Consider the following 17,739-nt stretch of genomic DNA (forward strand, 5'->3'; position numbering starts at 1 on the left):
CTAGAGTCCCAAAGGCAAGTGACTCAAGGTAACAGAAAAAAAGAAAATCCAGTATCAGGATAAGCAGAACATCACAGGTTTACAGTTTCTAGAAACTAGAGCACGAGCAGCTCTCTTTTCAGTTCTGTGGCGGAGCTGTCCATTGGAGAAATGGCTGGTAGTTACTCTTTTTTTCCACCCCTTTATCAGAATTTTAATATGTAACCCCTTAAATTTGTTACATTATTTTGGGGTGGCCTTTCCAGGGAAGAGGGTGGGGGAGAAATTTTTCTTTTAAGATTTTCCACAGATGCTCTAGTACTATTGACAAACTGGGGTAGAGGAGGATTGTACTGCTATGCTGTTGGCACGAACACCTTCAGGGATTGGAGCTGCTTTTTTCCTTGGAAGAGTATTTCCAGTTGAAGCTGAAATGGTACAGCACAGTGCAGCTTTGGTTCATAATCAGTCTTCTCAGGAGCACTTCAGAAGAGCTTGACTAGGCCAAATGTTGAAGTTAAGTTTTCAAGTAACGTGACCTTCACAATTTTATTAAAGGGGAGGGGAGAATTTTGGCAGTTGGCAGTGGCCTGTTAATGGTTGGGATTTGGGAGGGTGGGGGTTAGGTAATTGTTTAGTTTATGATTTCAGATAACTCATGCCAGAGAACTTAAATACTTAGGATGGAAAAACTAAAGAAATCTCAACTTCCAAGTTGGCAAGTAACTCCCAATCCTCTAGTTTTTGTTCCCCCCCAATTTTTTAAATTGGGCAGCTGGGGAAGTTCATGAAGATCCACTGGGTTCAGAGTGTAGGGCACGGGGGAAGAACAGTAAGGAGGACTGGGGGTTGGTTTAGCCCACTGGCTGACATAGGGAATATTTTGGGAATTTTTAAAAAAATGGCTAAAGTTGTTTGGATATGGTAGTGTGCGGTTCTCTTTTGGAATTTTTTTCAGGTGATTTAATATAACTTAATACTACTATAGGAGCTTCAGAGCAAAGGAAGTGGCTTAATGATCCTGAAGGGATTTCTTCTGATGGTAGCTTTTATATTCTCAAGTAAGATTCTATTTTCAGTTGTGTATAAGCAAGTGTGTTTTTTTTAGTGTAGGAAAAGTATTTTTCCTTTGTATAACTGCAAACAAGATGTTAAGGTATGCTTCAAAATTACTATATGTAAATTGTTTAATTTCTGAAAAAGAGGGTGGGGCTTTGTGGGTGAGGGAGGGGAAACCTTTTTTTTTCTGTAGACTTTTTTCAGATAACAACTTCTGAGTCATAACCAGCCTGGCAGTATGATGGCCTAGATGGAGAGGGATCAATCAGCTCCTTGGTGAATGATAAGTAAAGGCAGAAAAGATTATATTTCATACCTCCATGGGGGAAAAAGCATAACCCTGAGATCCTTACTACTGATGAACGCAATTGTCTGCATATGCAAAAAAAAAAAAAAACAAAAAACAAAAAATGAAACAATTTAAAGTTAATGGAAAAAAAAGAAAAAATAAAGTTAATGGAATCTACCATATAAAAAGTTAATGGCCTATCAAGCTATACCCACAAAAAAGAAATGATGAGAAATAATAAAATGAATTATGAGAAAAACAACGAAGATCAAATGTCCATCTCAAAATACTGCTTTTACAAAAGCAGAATGAAATGAAATGAAACGAAAATAATACCAACATTAATCCTGGAATAAAAGAAGCTGAAATAATTCAGAGTGGGATCAAGTGGATTGAAAGGAGGCTGTGCTGTTTGCCAATCTTTCGTTTGCCTCAGACAGGTTTCTCTTCGTTATCAGAAGAGTTGCTTCATTTCATCTGGGAGCAGAAAACAGCAGGCAGCTGTTAACAGATAAGTTTAACTTGAATATGCAGTATTGCATGTTAGGAATAAGTATTTATTCTTAAGAGCTGTGGAGGTCTTCAGTATTGAATGTGGTTGTTTTCCTGACCCTTTCCTAAGGGATTCCAGGATTATGAGGGCTTTTCCCATCTAGCCTTTAACATTAAGCAGGACTTCGACCTGTGGCTTCCACGATGGGATAGCACCCCTCACTCGGGCAAGTAATCGTTAAAAGCCTTGAAAAGTAGTGCCTTAATACGTTTATAAAATTAAATCTGAGCATTAAGTCCTACAAAAGGCTAGCATACTGTGCTGTTAAAAATCTGATGTTAAGCTTGCTAAAATTTAAATGTGTCGTTATGTACGTTGTGCAGAAAACATTAAATCATGCAAAATAAAAACATTTTAATATAGAGAATGTATGTTTTTAGAAAGCGGTCTCCTCATTTAAAGTGTTTGTTTGTTTGTAGTTAGTGTTGGGCAATCTTGGGGGGATTCTTCTCTAATCTTTCAGAAACTTTGTCTGCGAACACTCTTTAATGGACAAGATCAGGAATGAGCGGAAGAACGAATTTAACTTTAAGGCAGGAAAAATCTTTTATCCTTCGTAAAGTGATGAGCATTTAATAATTCCAGGCACATGGCAGTAGAGGCCCTCTAAATAAAGAATATAATACCTCTTAGACAGGTGGGAGATAATGATCAGAATAACAGGTAACTGCACCTAACACTATTTCCAGAAAGTTAGGGATCTCTCAGTTCACAGTGGTAGAGTAGTAAGTGTACTGTCCACATATCCAGAGTTTGCATGTTAACTTTAAATGCTGATAATCTCAGCTGGTGTTAAGCCAGTGTTTATACACAGCTGGCCTTTCCTGTAGGTACTGGGGGGGGGGCATGTTGGTTTTTAAAGAATTTTCCTTTGCAGAGGCTTCATTTCATCCATCATGAAGCTGTTCAGGACTTTGACTTGCATATAAGCGCTTGGCTCTGCCTTCTGTTCTCCTAGTGAGTGTGTGAGACCTTGCAGTGTATCAGCATACAACTCAAGTAAACTTTTCCACCTGATTTTGGAGGGAAGGGAGGAGGGGGGGGCTTACTTGTTTTAGCTTTTTTTTTACAGACCGCACAGAGAATGCAGTTGTCTTGACCTCAGGTCTGTCTGTTCTGTTGGCAAGTAACGCAGTACTGTTCTGATCTGCTGCTATTAGAATGCATTGTGAAGCGACTGGAGTATGATTAAAAGTTGTTCCCCCAATGCTTGGAGTAGTGATTGTTGAAGGAAAATCCAGCTGAGTGATAAAGGCTGAGTGTTGAGGAAATTTCTGCAGCTTTAAGCATTCGTGTTTGTGATTGAAGCCAAATACCTTTTGCTGTGCTTTTTAGGTAAAATGCTTTTTGTTCACTTCTGGTAGGGGGGTGGGGAGGGCACTGAAGCCTTTAGTCTTTTCCAGATGGAACCTTAAAATCAGTGACAAGACTAAATTCCAAACAAGCAACAGTCTTCGAGAAATGTAACTGGCAAGTGGAAATGTTTATCAGTTCAGTGGTCTTAGTGCATTGTCTTTTTGTGGGTTTTTTCTCTCCCCTCCCTTGGTCTTAATTCTTATACGCAGGAACATTCAGAACAGCAGACGTATGCGAAGGGCCAGAGAAGCCAGACCAGTAAGGAAAAAAAATAGCTTACTTATTTAAATAAACATTCCATTGTAAATGTGGGGATTGGGAACCACTAGTTCTTTCAGATGTATTCTTCAGACTATAGAAGGAGCTTCCAGTTGAATTCACCAGTGGACAAAATGAGGACAACAGGTGAACAAGTTTTTTTCTATATTTACATACCAAGTCAGATCCATTACGAATAAATAATTTAGTGTTAAATAGACTTTCAGCTTTATGCTGGAATAAATAGCATGTGAGCAAGCTGTTTGTTGGCCTGGGGGTGGAGGGGTGAGGTGGGCGCTAAGCCTTTTTTTAAGATTTTTCAGGTACCCCTCCCTAAAGGCACCCGAAGGCTTAAAGTAGGACAACCACGGAGCCTTCCTGTGGCAAGAGAGACAACAAAGCGCTATTACACTAAGGTCAATAAAAGTGGTGTCGGCCTGATAAACCCCATCTTCTGTTAGAAATGAGGACTTGCCTCAACAGCCTTGGCAGACATGCACTGAGGCTCTCTTCGGGGGTTGGAGCATCTGAAGGGGTGTTTCGAGTACCTTCTGTACCCCTGGGCTTGTTTGTCCTGCCCTTCAATTACGCTGCTTTTACAGCAGCTCTTCGAAAAGCGCAGACCTCAAGTGATGGTCGCAGGGGAGGGAAACGGGGAAAGCGGGCAACCACTTCTCCCTAGCTTTTCCAGAAGCCTGTTAAATGCAAGGTCTCCCCTCAAGTGACTTCTCTGCCACATCGCCACTCCCTGCCTTTGGCCTAGCGCAGACCCTTCACCCCTCACCTCGATGCTGCCGGTAGCTTGGATCCTTGAGGGTATGATCCGTAATGGGTTTCCAGGTAACCGTGCTGCTGAGGTCTTCTGGTGGGTCGAACTACTAGAAAGGCCGTGAATTTGCCTGTAAATGGTTATTAAAACCACAACTAAAACCTTTATGATTAAATACATGACACCATTATCCTGTGATTAAAACACCTAAGCCAGTAAGTGGAGAAATGACGTTTGGAGACTGTGATGCTGGGTGGGAAAGTAACACCGTAAAAACGGAAGAAGTAGGCATTTGAGTGTGGAGGACTGTTGGGTGGGATTGCAAAAATTCTCTGCTAAGACTTTTTCAGGTGAACATAACAGACTTGGCCAAGCTAGCATCTTAGCTGAAGCAGATTCTCCAGTGTTCTTCAGTAGGGTCGCAAAGGTTTTTCTTTTCCTGAGAAAACAAAATTTTGTTTTCTCAGGTTTTGCTTTTTGGCCTTTTCTTAGCTTTAAAAAAAAAAAAGCAAAAGATGCTGGTGGTTGGCACTCCTGATTCCCAGGACGGGGTTCAAATCCCTGCGGTGTCTTTGCTTGACTAATCTTGTCTTCAGGCCTCTTCGTTTCCCTCTTCTCTTGAGGTGCTTGGCTTTGGGGTTTGGGGACAGGTGGAAAAGAACATTGCTGAAGTTGTCGGAAACCTAAATCCATTTGTATTTATGTGGGAACCTAATGAGAACTGCTTGTTCCTTAATTTTCAGGTAGTCCCCGCGCATCTAGTGTTTGGAGAAGCCTTGCTATTGCAAACTTTAAAATTTCATGTTAATAAAAGTAAAATTAAATTTCTTCATTGGTGTGATTCTTTTGTATACAAACCAAACTTCTGTCCATGAGTAGCTGAGGGAAGGCGGGGTGTTTTGCGGTAGGGGGCAGACTGGTTCTGCACCTCCTAGCTAGTTACCATGACATGGGCAAGAGGAACTTGGAAGTGGTACAGTGTCAGCAATTTAAGGGACTGGGGACTTCTGCACAGAGGAAGTGGTCTGCTGTGTACTGAGCAGTTGCCGAGTTGGGCCGGGGTATGAGCACCCCAGAGACCCCGTTGCTTCTGAGAAAGTCCTTGCAGGCCTAGGGGCACTTGGTCCCAGTAAAACAAGGTCTGTATGGTGGTTCTTGGGTTACCCCTGATCACAAAACCTGTTCCCAGTTCGGGAAACAAGCTGGTCCTGTGGTCCTGTCGTGTGGATGTTTCGGATGCCCTCAGTGGCAACTAGGTTGAGAAGTGTGCCTGCACACTTGGCGGGCGGTGCACACACGGACCTGCAATGCGATACTGGTCTTAGCTGGCAGGTAATCCCTGAAGTGGCCCTGCTTGTACCCCCAACCAGCCCCATTCCACCCAGCCAGGCCTAGGAGGGGGGGAGCCCATCGGAACAAGGTGCCACACCCAGCAGAGCCCTCCCATCCCGACACCTGAGGGCCACAGTTAGCCCAGTGCAGGCGCTTCAGTGAACAGCTCTTAGCACTTTTTTTCCTCCTACGTTACAACTCAGGAAGGTGTTACAGAGAAGCAGGCTTTGGGTCTCTGCCAAAATCCCTGATCCCTGGTCTGTCTCCCAACACTTCAACTGTTTCTTCAGCTCATGAACATCTGCCATGAAACCACGGTCCAGGTGGATCAGCAGCACACAGCCCCCGCCCTGCCCGTCCTGTGCTGGTGGAGGGGCTTTCTCTTAACCTTCAGTGATCTAAGAGGCCGGGGATAGGGAGAGGCTGAGCCTGATCAAGTCCCTCTTCTGCTGTCTTTTTTTTTTTTTTTTTTTGAAGATCTTATTTATTTGACAGACAAGAGATCAAAAGTAGGCAGAGAGAGAGGAGGAAGCAGGCTCCCTGTTGAGCAGAGAGCCTGATGTGGGGCTCGATCCCAGGACCCTGGGATCATGACCTGAGCCAAAGGCAGAGGCTTTAACCCACTGAGCCACCCAGGTGCCCCTGAACTGCTGTGTTAATGTTGGGAGAAAGGTCTTCCGTGTTCTTCCAGAGTTGAAAGTCTCCCCGGAAGCACAAGACTTCACTGGAGAGCAAAGTAGTAAGATGCCTCGTAGGCAGTTGCTAGCGGCTACGTGGTTCCTGGTGCTGGGCAGGTTTTGTTTTGTTTTGTTTTGCTTTTTTAAAGATTTTATTTATTTGACAGAGAAATCACAAGTAGACTGAGAGGCAGGCAGAGAGAGAGAGAGAGAGAGAGGGAAGCAGGCTCCCCGCCGAGCAGAGAGCCCGACGCGGGACTTGATCCCAGGACCCTGAGATCATGACCCGAGCCGAAGGCCCAACCCACTGAGCCACCCAGGCGCCCACTGGGCAGGTTTTAAATTGGCCAGGACTGGTAATGTAAAGACCAGAGTCGGTGACAGGAAGGTAGAAAAGCTGCCCAGAAGCCGCTTCTTACCCTCTCTGAGCACGAAACGAATATGCAGAGGCCAACATGATGTTCCCCGAAAGGTTGCGTCTAAGTTAAGGGGCTGGGTCATGATCACAGGCAAACCGCAGGCATTTAGATCCAGCTGTACCAAGGAGTCTCCTACCAGGTGTTTTGGATTTCATCATCTTGGCAATCCTGTTACGGGCTAGAACCCACCTGAGTTCAAGGGGTAGCCCTTACATTTCTCACCCTCACAATCTTCCCCTCAGGCCTCCCAGGCCCAGTGCTAGCTGGTAGGATGCAGGCAGCAGATTTCTGACTTCACTACAGGGGTGATGGTTAGGAGAAGAGCTCTTGGGGTGGGGGGTAGAGCAGGGGAGGGGGACCGGTCTGCTGACCCAGGTGTGGGAGTATCTCTATGGGTTGTCGATGCAGAAGCCCAGAAAGTCCAGAAAGTGGAGGCCAAATCCTGGGTCCTGGCTCTGGCAGGATGGCAAACTTGTCACCTGCCCTCCCCAGTCCTTTGTTTTCCCACCAGTTAAATGGGGTTAATGCCAAGTCATGGAACTGGAAGTGAGTGGGCTCTTGCTGCCATCTAGTGGATGAATGTAACATTGCAGACACTGTCCTTGAAATACTTCCTAACACTTGTGTGTTCAACAAACATTTTTATTGCTTAATGGAGTAGTATTCCATTGTATGGATATTTGAGTTATTACCACTTTTTTGAAATTAGGAATCAAGCTTCTGTAAGCATTTGTATACAAGTCTGTATGGATATATGCTTTCCTTTTTCTTGGTATGTCGTATGATAGGTGTATGCAGGAATTTTAAAAAAGGTTTTATTTATTTGAAAGAGAGAGGGAGAGAGAGAAGGAGGGAGGGGCAGAGGGAGAAAGAAGCAGACTCCCTGCTCAGCAAGGAGCCTGACATGGGACTCCATCCCAGGACCCTGAGATCAGGACCTCAGCCGAAGGCAGGTGCCCAACCAACTGAGCCACCCAGGTGAACTTAAATTGCATTTTTCTTTCTTTTTTAAAAAGCTCTTATTTATTTATTTGACAGACAGAGATCACAAGTAGGCAGAGAGGCAGGCAGAGAGAGAGGAGGAAGCAGGCTCCCTGCTGAGCAGAGAGACGGATGGCTCCATCCCAGGACCCCGGGATCATGACCCCAGCCGAAGGCAGAGGCTTTAATCCACTGAGCATCCAGGTGCCCAAATTGCATTTTTGTAATGACTAATGATGTTGAGCATCTTTTCATGTGCTTACTTTCCAATTATACATCTTTTTTGGTTAAGTATTCAGGGTTTTTTTGCCAAAGTAGTTACTAGGTTGTTTATCTTTTTATTGTTGAGTTGTAAGAGCTTCTACACATACTAGATATGAGTCCTTTGTCTATGTATTTTTAAATATATTTCTCCCTCTATGTGCTTTGCCTTTTTATTTTTTGTCTTTAAAGAGTAGAAGTCTTAAATCTTACTTGACCCGTTTATTTACACAATAACACAAAGGAATTTCAAAATAACTCTGTTGAGAGAGAAAAGCCAGTTTAAAAAAAAAGATTTTATTTATTAGAGAGAGAAAAAGAGTGAGCAAGCATGAGCTGGGTGAAGGGGAGAGGGAAAAGCAGGCTCTCCATTAAGCAGGGAGTCCGATGCGGGGCTGGATCCTGGAATTCCGGGATCACGACCTGAGCCAAAGGCAGAAGCTCAACCAACTGAGCCACCCAAGTGCCCCCAAAAGCCAGTTTTCAGAAAGTCCATACACTCTGGGAGCATCTGGTGGCTCAGTCAGTTGGGTGTCCAACTCTTGATTTTGGCTCGGGGGGATCGAGCCCTGCATTGGGGTCTGCACACTCGGGATGGCGTCTACTTGGGATTCTCTCCCTCTCCCTCTGCTCCTCCCCATACGTGCACTGTCTAAACCAACCAACAAACAAACAAATAAAATGCAGTCTTGCTCCATTTACTTAAAATTCTCAAAAAATGAAAACTAACCCTGAAATAACAGCAGATCAGGAGTTGCCGAGGGGCACAAGGAGAGCTTTTGGGCCATGAACGTGCTGGTTGCCTTGATTGTGGAGTTAGTTTCATAGATGTGCGCTGATGTCAAAACTCATCAAATTATACACTTCGGATACTTTGTTTACACCAATAAAGCTGTAAAAGGAAAGATATGCACATACAAGGGGAAGCACCTTTTTTTTATCCTAAAGATTTTATTTATTCATTTGACAGAGAGAGAGAGATCACAGGTAGGCAGAGAGGCAGGCAGAGGTGGGGGAGCAGACTCCCCACCGAGCAGAGAGCCCGATGCGGGGCGCCATCCCAGGACCCTGAGCTCATGACCTGAACTGAAGGCAGAGGCTTAACCCACTGAGCCACCCAGGCGCTCCCTGCAGCTCCAAGTCTTGAAGCAGAGCGATTTATGAAGAGGGGAGCCTAGATGGCTCAGTCAGTTAGGCGTCTGCCTTTGGTTCGGGTCGTGATCTCAGGGTCCTGGGATTGAGCCCTGTATCAGGCTCCCTGCTCACTGGGGATTCTGCTTCTCCCTCTGCCCCTCTCTCACTCGTGCTCTCTCTCTGAAATAAAGAAATAAAATCAAGAAAAGAAAAGATGGTACACCTCCACACAGCAGTGTGACACTCCAGCTCCAGTCCTGATTCCTGAACCCACTGGCCATGCACACTTGGGAAAGTTACTTACCCCCTTTAAGCCTTGTTTTATTCTCCTGTCAAATGGCCGTAATAATATCTAGCCCAGGATGCTGTCACGAAGAACAGGCTATGTGTATCACATACCCAGGGCTCCCCGGAGAGCACAGAGGCGGTGCTCTCATCCAGGAGAATTCAGGGAGGGCTGGAGAGGGGCAGGGGCATGTGGGCAGGGCCTCAAAGAATGAATAGGAGTTTGCCGGTTGGATAGAGAAGAGAAACCTTCATCTGCTTCTCTTCCTCCCGCCTGATGAGGGCAGGTTCCTGAGTTTCCTCCTTCACACACACATTCAGCCTTTCCCAGCCGGCTGGGAGCCAGGCCCCGTCCTAGGCCTGGAGACACTGCGAGGAACCAGCCGTCAAGGGCTGTGCCCTCGTGGAGCCAGCACCCCGAGGACGGCCAGCTGACAGGGGCTGTTCCACGGTCACCGCCCCCAGAAGGAAAGGAAGCAGGGCTGGGGATGGAGCCTTGGGAGGTAGGCAAAGCAGGGCCATTGGACCTCCCCCTCTCTCCCTCCGCCGGAAGCTTGGACGTGTGATATGTCCCCCTTGGAGAGTCTCGAACCCCCATTTCGGTTCGGGACCGGACACCTCCAGGTGGGTGCCCTCCTCCCCACACCTGTTCCGTTTCTCTCCCTGGGATCTCGTCCCGGGGCCCACGGGCCCAACCCGCCTCCTGCCTCTCACTCAGCTCCACCGTCGGTCTGGGAGCCGGGCACCAGGCTGGGGTCCCTGGCATCTTCCCCGCGGGGTGTCTTCCAGACCCACCAGGCTACCGAGACCGCGCCCCGCTCCCTGCTCGCCCACTGTCACTGACGCTGCTAGGGGTCCCGTCCAGATTCCCTCGGTGCCGTCCTTACCCGCCTCCGTCCAGCCGCGTCCCCGCTTACCCCGCAGTCCCTTCCTGCCCCCTGGAAGAACCATTTTCTCCCCGCACGTAGCCCCTCACTGTCCCCTGTCTGGCCTTCCCTCGTGCCTTTCCCCCCTTCTGCTAGCTTTTCCGCCCTGCTTCTCTGGGTGTGTAACTCCCTCTCCTCCTTCCTGCCGGACCCCGCCCTCGCGTCTCCCATCCTCCTGCGCGCGCCCACCCCCATCTCGGAGCCTCCCGGACACCTGTGCTCCGGTTTCCCACCCAAGCGTTAGCACGGGTCACCCCGCTGGACGGTCACATCCCGCACCTGCTCCTTCTCTCATGGCAGTAGCACACGGATCACCGAGAGTCCGCGCCCGAGACTTGAAGCCACGCGCCCACACACACTCTCTGCACACATCCGGCCCCTAGTGAAATGTTGGGGCTCACACGTACGGGGCAGATCACCCCAAGGGAGGGGCACAGCATGAGCCCAGAAGGCTATCCGGCTGTGGGGTCACACCCTCAATTCCAGGTCCTCCGTCCAGAGCTGCTCCACGCCCCGCCCCCGCTGAGCTGTAGATCCCTCCAGCTCCGGCTCTGCCTCCTTCCCCCAGCCCCTACCTTCACCTCCTCTTGATTCCTTTGTCTCTTTTCATGGCTTTGAAACTCACACTGTTTCTAATCTTTTGATATCCCCTTGTGTTTGGAAGCAGGGCACTGAGAACCACAGCTATCTGAGGGCTCTGTACCCTCCGCCCAACACACAAGAACCCCAGCACGTCCCTGACTGCTATTGCTGAGGACCCAGCAACCGCCTTGTCTTCCCATGTCCTCCCCACATGAGTGCTAATCATTGTCCTTTCCTCCTGACCCACTCTGGTCCCTTTCTTTGCTCTTGTCCCTTTGAATCATCTTCCTTCCTTCTGGGCTCAAGGCCCTTGCTCATAAGGCACACGTATCTTCTGGAAATTCTTTCAGTGAGGGTTTCCAAGGGGTCAATCCTTGGAGCCTGTATGAGAAACATGTATTCTACCCTCTGTTTTCTTTTTCTTTCTTTTTTTTTTTAATATTTTATTTATTTGACAGACAGAGATCACAAGTAGGCAGAGAGGCAGGCAGAGAGAAAGGAGGAAGCAGGATCCCCGCAGAGCAGAGAGCCCGAGCAGAGAGCCCGAGCAGAGAGCTCTATCCCAGGACACTGGGAACATGACCTGAGCCGAAGGCAGAGGCTTTAACCCACTGAGCCACCCAGGCGCCCCCTACCCTCTGTTTTCATTCCTGCCTCTTCACCCCAGGTTCTGCACTGCCCACTGCCCCCGCCCAGGCCCAACCCCAGCTCCCCTAGCTGGACCACCACAACCCCTCCTGACGGCGCTCTAGAAGATTCATTTATTCCTTCCAGTCTTTTCCCCAGGATGCAGCCTGATGGATGTTTCTCATGTGCACTCTGTGCCCCTGCCTCAATGGCCCCTGTCTTCTTCCAGGCTGTTAACCATCATAATCTGACCAAGGGGCCTTGAATATCTGTCCACCTCCTGCCTACATCTTCCCCATCTCAAACCAAGGGTGCCTTCCCCTTCTCCCCGCAGGAATCATTGGTTGGGAAAGATTGTTCTCTACAGACAAGCATCCTCAGAAAATCCAGAAGCAGAGAAGCTGGCACATTGTCAGACACCACAGTCTGCTGCGAGTAGATCCTCTGGGCCGAGTAGATCCGGCTGCCTGTGGGTCCCCTGGGCCGCACTAGGTGTGTACTTTGTCAAGGTTCCATTGTACTTGGGCTTGACTCTTTGAGTCAGGAAGCGTGTTTCTTAAAATAAAAAAAATTCTAACCAGGTATAATTTATTTATTTATTTTTTAAAAAAAGATTTTATTTATTTATTTGCAGGCAGAGAGGCAGGCAGAGGGAGACGGGAAGCAGGCTCCCCGCTGAGCAGGGAGCGCAATGTGGGGCTCGAACCCAGGACCCTGAGATCATGACCTGAGCGAAAGGCAGTTGCTTAACCAACCGAGCCACCCAGGCACCCCACCAGGTATAATTTATATGGAACAGAATTCACAGCTTTTTAGTGGACAGGTAAATGGGTTCTGACAAATGTATGTCCCCACGTAATTACTACCAGAGTCGAGATATTTTAGAACTCTTAATTCTATTCTGTTTCTCTATATGTTTATTATTATTATTATTATTTAAGTTGTAAGATTTCATTCATTTATTTGAGAGGGAGAGAACATGAAGAGGGGAAGGGGCAGAGGGAGAAGCAGACTCTCGCCTGAGCAGGGGCCCAATGTGGGGTTTGATCTCAAGACCCCGGATCATGACCCAAGTCAAAGGCAGGCGCTTAATCGACTGAGACACACAGGCGACCCTTCCATGTGAATTGAAAAACCAGCTTATCAATTTCTACAAAAGAGCCAGCTGGAATTTTGATAAAGATTGTATTGATCTATAGATCCATTTGGGGGAATATCACCATCTTCATATCAGGTTCTTGATCTGTCAGTGTCGGATGTTTTCCCTTTGACTTAGACCCTCTTCAGTGTCACTCAACAATGTTTTTGTACTTTTTGGAGTATAAATTTTGTATTTCTTTTGTCAAATTTATTCCCAAATATTTTATTCTTTTGATGCTATTGTAAATGGAATTGTTTTCTTTTATTTTTATTTATTTATTTATTTATTTGACAGAGAGAGAGAGAGAGAGAGACACACAGTGAGAGAGGGAACACAAGCAGTGGGAGAGGGAGAAGCAGGCTTCCCACCGAGCAGGGAGCCTGATGCAGGGCTCGATCCCAGGACCCTGGGATGATGACGTGAGCGCAACCAACTGAGCCACCTAGGTGCCTCTTTTCTATTGTCTTTCTCTCTTTCTTTCTTTTTGAAAGAGTTTATTCATTCATTAGAGAGAGACAGAGACAGAGAGAGCACAAGCAGGGGAAACACCAGAGAGAGAGGAAAAGCAGACTCCTTGCTGAGCAGGGAGCCTTATGCGGGGCTCAATCCCAGGACCTTGGGATCATGACCTGAGCCGAAGGCAGTTAGATGCTTAACCGTTTGAGCCACCCAGGCACCCCTGGAATTGTTTTCTTAATTTCTTAAAAAAAAAATTTTTTTTTAAAGATTTTGTTTATTTATTTGACAGAGAAAGGCAGGCAGAGAGAGAGAGGAAGGGAAGCAGGCTCCCTGCTGAGCAGAGAGCCCTATGTGGGGCTCGATCCCAGGACCCTGGCATCAGGACCTGAGCCCTAGACAGAAACTTTAACCCACTGAGCCACCCAGGTGCCCCCCCCTTAGGTTTTTTATATACAAGATCATGTCTTCTGCAAATAGAGCTTTACTTCTTCCTTTCCAATATAGATGTTTTTTTTTTCTTCTTGCTAATTTCCCTGACCCGAATCTCTAGTACAATGTTGAATGGAGGTGGTGAAGTGGACATCTTTGTTTTGTTCCTTACCTTACAAGGAAAGTATTCAATCAACCTTAAGTGTGATACTAGCTGTGAGTTTTTCTTAGATGCCCTCTTCAGGGCAAGGAAGTTGCATTCTATTCCTGTGTGTTGAGAGTTTTTAAAATTTTTATTATTTTTAATTTTTAAAAAAGATTTTATTGATTGATTGATTGATCTCAGAGAGAGAGAGCGAGCACAAGTTGGGGAGGGGGCAGCAGGCAGAGGGAGAAACACGCTCCCCAGTGACCAAGGAGCCCAACGTGGGACTCAATCCCAGGAACCGGGGGTTACAACTTGAGCCAAAGGCAGATGCACAACCGACTGATCCACCCAGGCGTCCCTGTTGAGAATTTTTATTATAAAAGTGTGTTGGATCTTGTCAAATGCTTTTTCTGCATTTATTGAGATGATCATGTGTTTGTTTTTTAGTCTATTAATATGAGTATTGTACTGGCACGGTGTGTTTATATTACATATTACATTAATTATCACATGTTAAACCGACTTTGCATTCTTAGGATAAATCCTACTTGGTCATGGTATGTAAGTCTTTTTTTAAATTTATTATTATTTTTTTATTTTTATAGATTTTATTTATTTATTTGACAGACAGAGATCACAAGTAGGCAGAGAGGCAGGCAGAGAGAGAGGAGGAAGCAGGCTCCCCGCTGAGCAGAGAGCCCGATGCGGGGCTCGATCCCAGGACTCTGGGATCATGACCCGAGCCGAAGGCAGAGGCTTCAACCCACTGAGCCACCCAGGCGCCCCGGTATGTAAGTCTTTTTAATGCTGCTAGATTTGGCTTACTGATTTGGTGATTTTTGCCTTCATATTCATAGACGTTTTAGTTTATAGTTTTCTTGTGAAAGTTCATAGTTTTTTTTTTTTTTTTAAGATTTTATTTATTTGAGAGAGAGAGTGTGAGAAAGCACGAGATGGGGAGGGTCAGAGGGAGAAGCAGGCTCCCCGCCAAGCCACGAGTCCGATGCGGGACTCGATGGTGGGACTTCAGGATCATGACCTGAGCTCAAGGCAGTCGCTTAACCAACTCAGCCACTCAGGCGCCCGTGAAAGTTTATAGCTTTGTCTGATTTTTGGTAGAGGGTAATATTGGCCTGATATAATGGGTTGGGAAGTGTTCCCTCCTCTTCTATTTTGTGGAAATATTTGTGAAAAACTGGTATTATTTCTTCTTTAAACGTTTGGTGGCAGTCACCACTGAAGTCTTCTGGGCCAGGACTCTGTGGGTGGTGTTACTGATTACTAATTCAATCTCGTTCTGTGTTAGAGACGTATCCAGATGGTCTGTTTCTTCTTGAGTCAGTTTTGGTAGTTTGTGTCTTTCTAGGAAGGTGTCCCTTTTATCTAAGTTACCTAGTTTATCAGTGTTCAACTACTTATAGTATTTCTTTCTTTTTTTTTTTTAAGATTTTATTTATTTATTTCACAGAGATCACAAGTAGGCAGAGCAGCAGGCGGGGTGGGGGGGGAGCAGACTCAGCCTGCTGAGCAGAGAGGCCTATACGGGGCTCGAACCCAGGACCCTGAGATCATGACCTGAGCCAAAGGCAGAGGATTAACCCACTAAGCCACCCAGGCACCCCTACTTCTGTACTTTTATATTTACTGAGGTTTATTTTTTGGCTTGCCAAGTGGCTTATCCTGAACGCCATTCCCTGAATATTTGAGAAGAATGTATATTCTGCTGTGTTGGGTCTCTTTCATTTTCAAGGACTCTTCTAATTAAACTGGGCCCAGCTGGATAATCTAGGACAATCTATCTTAAGCTCAGCCTATTAGTAAACTTAATCCTATCTGCATCCTTTGTTCCCTTTTTTTTCACATAACAGTCACAGGTTTTGTGGATTGGGATATGGTCACTTGGGGGAGGGGTGGGGTCATTATTCTGCTTAACACAACAGGAAAGATCCACGAGAAGCTTCTTCCTTGAGTGTCATGTTTGCCAAAACAAAAACAAACCCCCCATAACCATTTTGGGGGAAGGTCTTAGTGTGGAGGCAAAGTAACTTTTGCCTTAAAGTTATTCTCATGTTTTTGCAGACAATGAAGTGTCTTCTTTAATTCTCAATATTTGAGTTTTTAAATTTTTAGATTTTACTTATTTATTTGAGACAGACAGAGAGTGAGGGAGCATGAAGAGGGGGAGCAGGAAATGGAGAGGGAGAAGCGGTCTCCCCCCTCCCCTCCACCATGAGCAGGGAGCCTGGGATCATGACCTGAGCTGAAAGCAGCTTAACTGGCTGAACCACCCAGGTACCCCAATTGTCAATATTTTAGACTTAGAACAAAGCACAATTTAAATCCTTTCTTCTTATTTTTAAAAAGATTTTATTTATTTATTATTATTTTAAAAATCTTTTTTTAAAAAGATTTTATTTATTTATTTATTTGACTGGGGAGGTGGGGGGAGAGAGAGATCACAAGTAGGCAGAGAGGCAGGCAGAGGGAGAGGGGGAAGCAGGCTCCTGGTCGAGCAGAAAGCCTGATGGTGGGGCTCGATCCCAGGATCCTGGGATCATGACCTGAGCCGAAGGCAGAGGCTTAACGCACTGACTACCCAGGCACCCACAATTTAAATACTTTCTAAAATGAAATGTGATTAACTGTCACATAAGATCCACCATTGTTTAACAGCAGTTTTTCTGTTTCATGACTTAACTCTCATAAAAGAAGTAGGAGGAACACAAATGACAAGTTCCCCACACGGAAAGTTGTCGAGAAATAAAGGCTGGCGCGCCTGGGGGGCTCAGTCAGTTGAGTGTCCAGCTCTTGGTCTCTGCTCAGGTCTTGATCTCAGGATTGTGAGTTTCAACCCTGCACTGGGCTCCATGCTGGGCAAGGGACCTACTTAACAAAGAAAAGAAAAGAAAAGAGGAATAAAGCTTGAACCATTAGCCAGGAGCTCTTGAAACCACTCAGTAGGTTGAACAACGAACTTCCCCTGAAGTCTTTGGGTCCCTTTTAGCTAAGCTTAAAGTTTCTATTTTATTGAAAGGAAAGATGCCACTGCAGGCAAGACAGCGGAAGGACTTTCCAAAGCACATACATAAGTCATATGTTTACTATGTATATTTATGTGTGTATGTGTAAGTATATGCGTGCATATGTGTATATATATAATTTTCTGTTTATAAAAGTAATTCACACTCATAAAAACTTCAAACATCACATCACAGAAATACTATGTTGAGGGGCTCCTGGGTGGCTCAGTTGGTTAAGCATCTGCCTCCAGGTCTGGTCATGATCCCAGGGTTCTGGGATCAAGCCCCAGGTCCCTCCCCCTGCTCAGCTGGGAGCCTGCTTCTCCCTCTCCCTCTGCCTGCTGCTCCCCCTGCTTGTGCTCACTCTCTCTGTCAAACGAATAAATAAAAATCTTTAAAAAGTACTATGCTGAGTTGTATGAAATTTCAATATTTCACTCTTTTTTGACCTACAAACAGTGATTTCTTACTGTTCAACCTAATAATATAGCAGGGAGAATCCCCTGTAATCTGCACGCCCTGGAGGGAACCACTGGCAAGTGGTGTGTATTTCTCCAGGCTGGAGAGTGTGTCTGTGCACGTTCATGGTCAGTGAACTTATCACCACGATGATGAAGCAAGGCTGTTGCAACCTGCTCTCTAAAGGCTTTGTAGAGCAAAGCAAATCTTCGGACTGCTTGTGCGGCTTCCCCTCTCTGCGGCCTCCATTTCCTTATCTGTGAACACGGAACCCCTGTTCTGTGCCAGTTAGTTATTGCCTCTCAGCTCCAAATTCGTTGTATTTGTCTGCTCTGTGAAAAATGGATCTGGGCCCTTTAAATATTTTCCTTAGCCACGTGGAACAACGCTAAACTTTGCCGGTAGAGGGCGCCGGCAGCCATTGCTTGCGGCAGAGGATTTGGTTTCTGGTAGTGATGAGCTTCTCTCCTCTGGCCCGGGCGGCAGGTCCAGCTTCTGCAGCTCAGCTCAGGCCACGGGTACAAGCTCCTTCCGCGCAGGAAGCCTGCAGCACCTACCATCAGCCTCTTCCCCCGGGCCCATCCTGGGAGCAGCGG

Source organism: Mustela erminea, chromosome 9, assembly GCF_009829155.1.
Source record: "Mustela erminea isolate mMusErm1 chromosome 9, mMusErm1.Pri, whole genome shotgun sequence".
Taxonomy (NCBI): domain Eukaryota; kingdom Metazoa; phylum Chordata; class Mammalia; order Carnivora; family Mustelidae; genus Mustela; species Mustela erminea.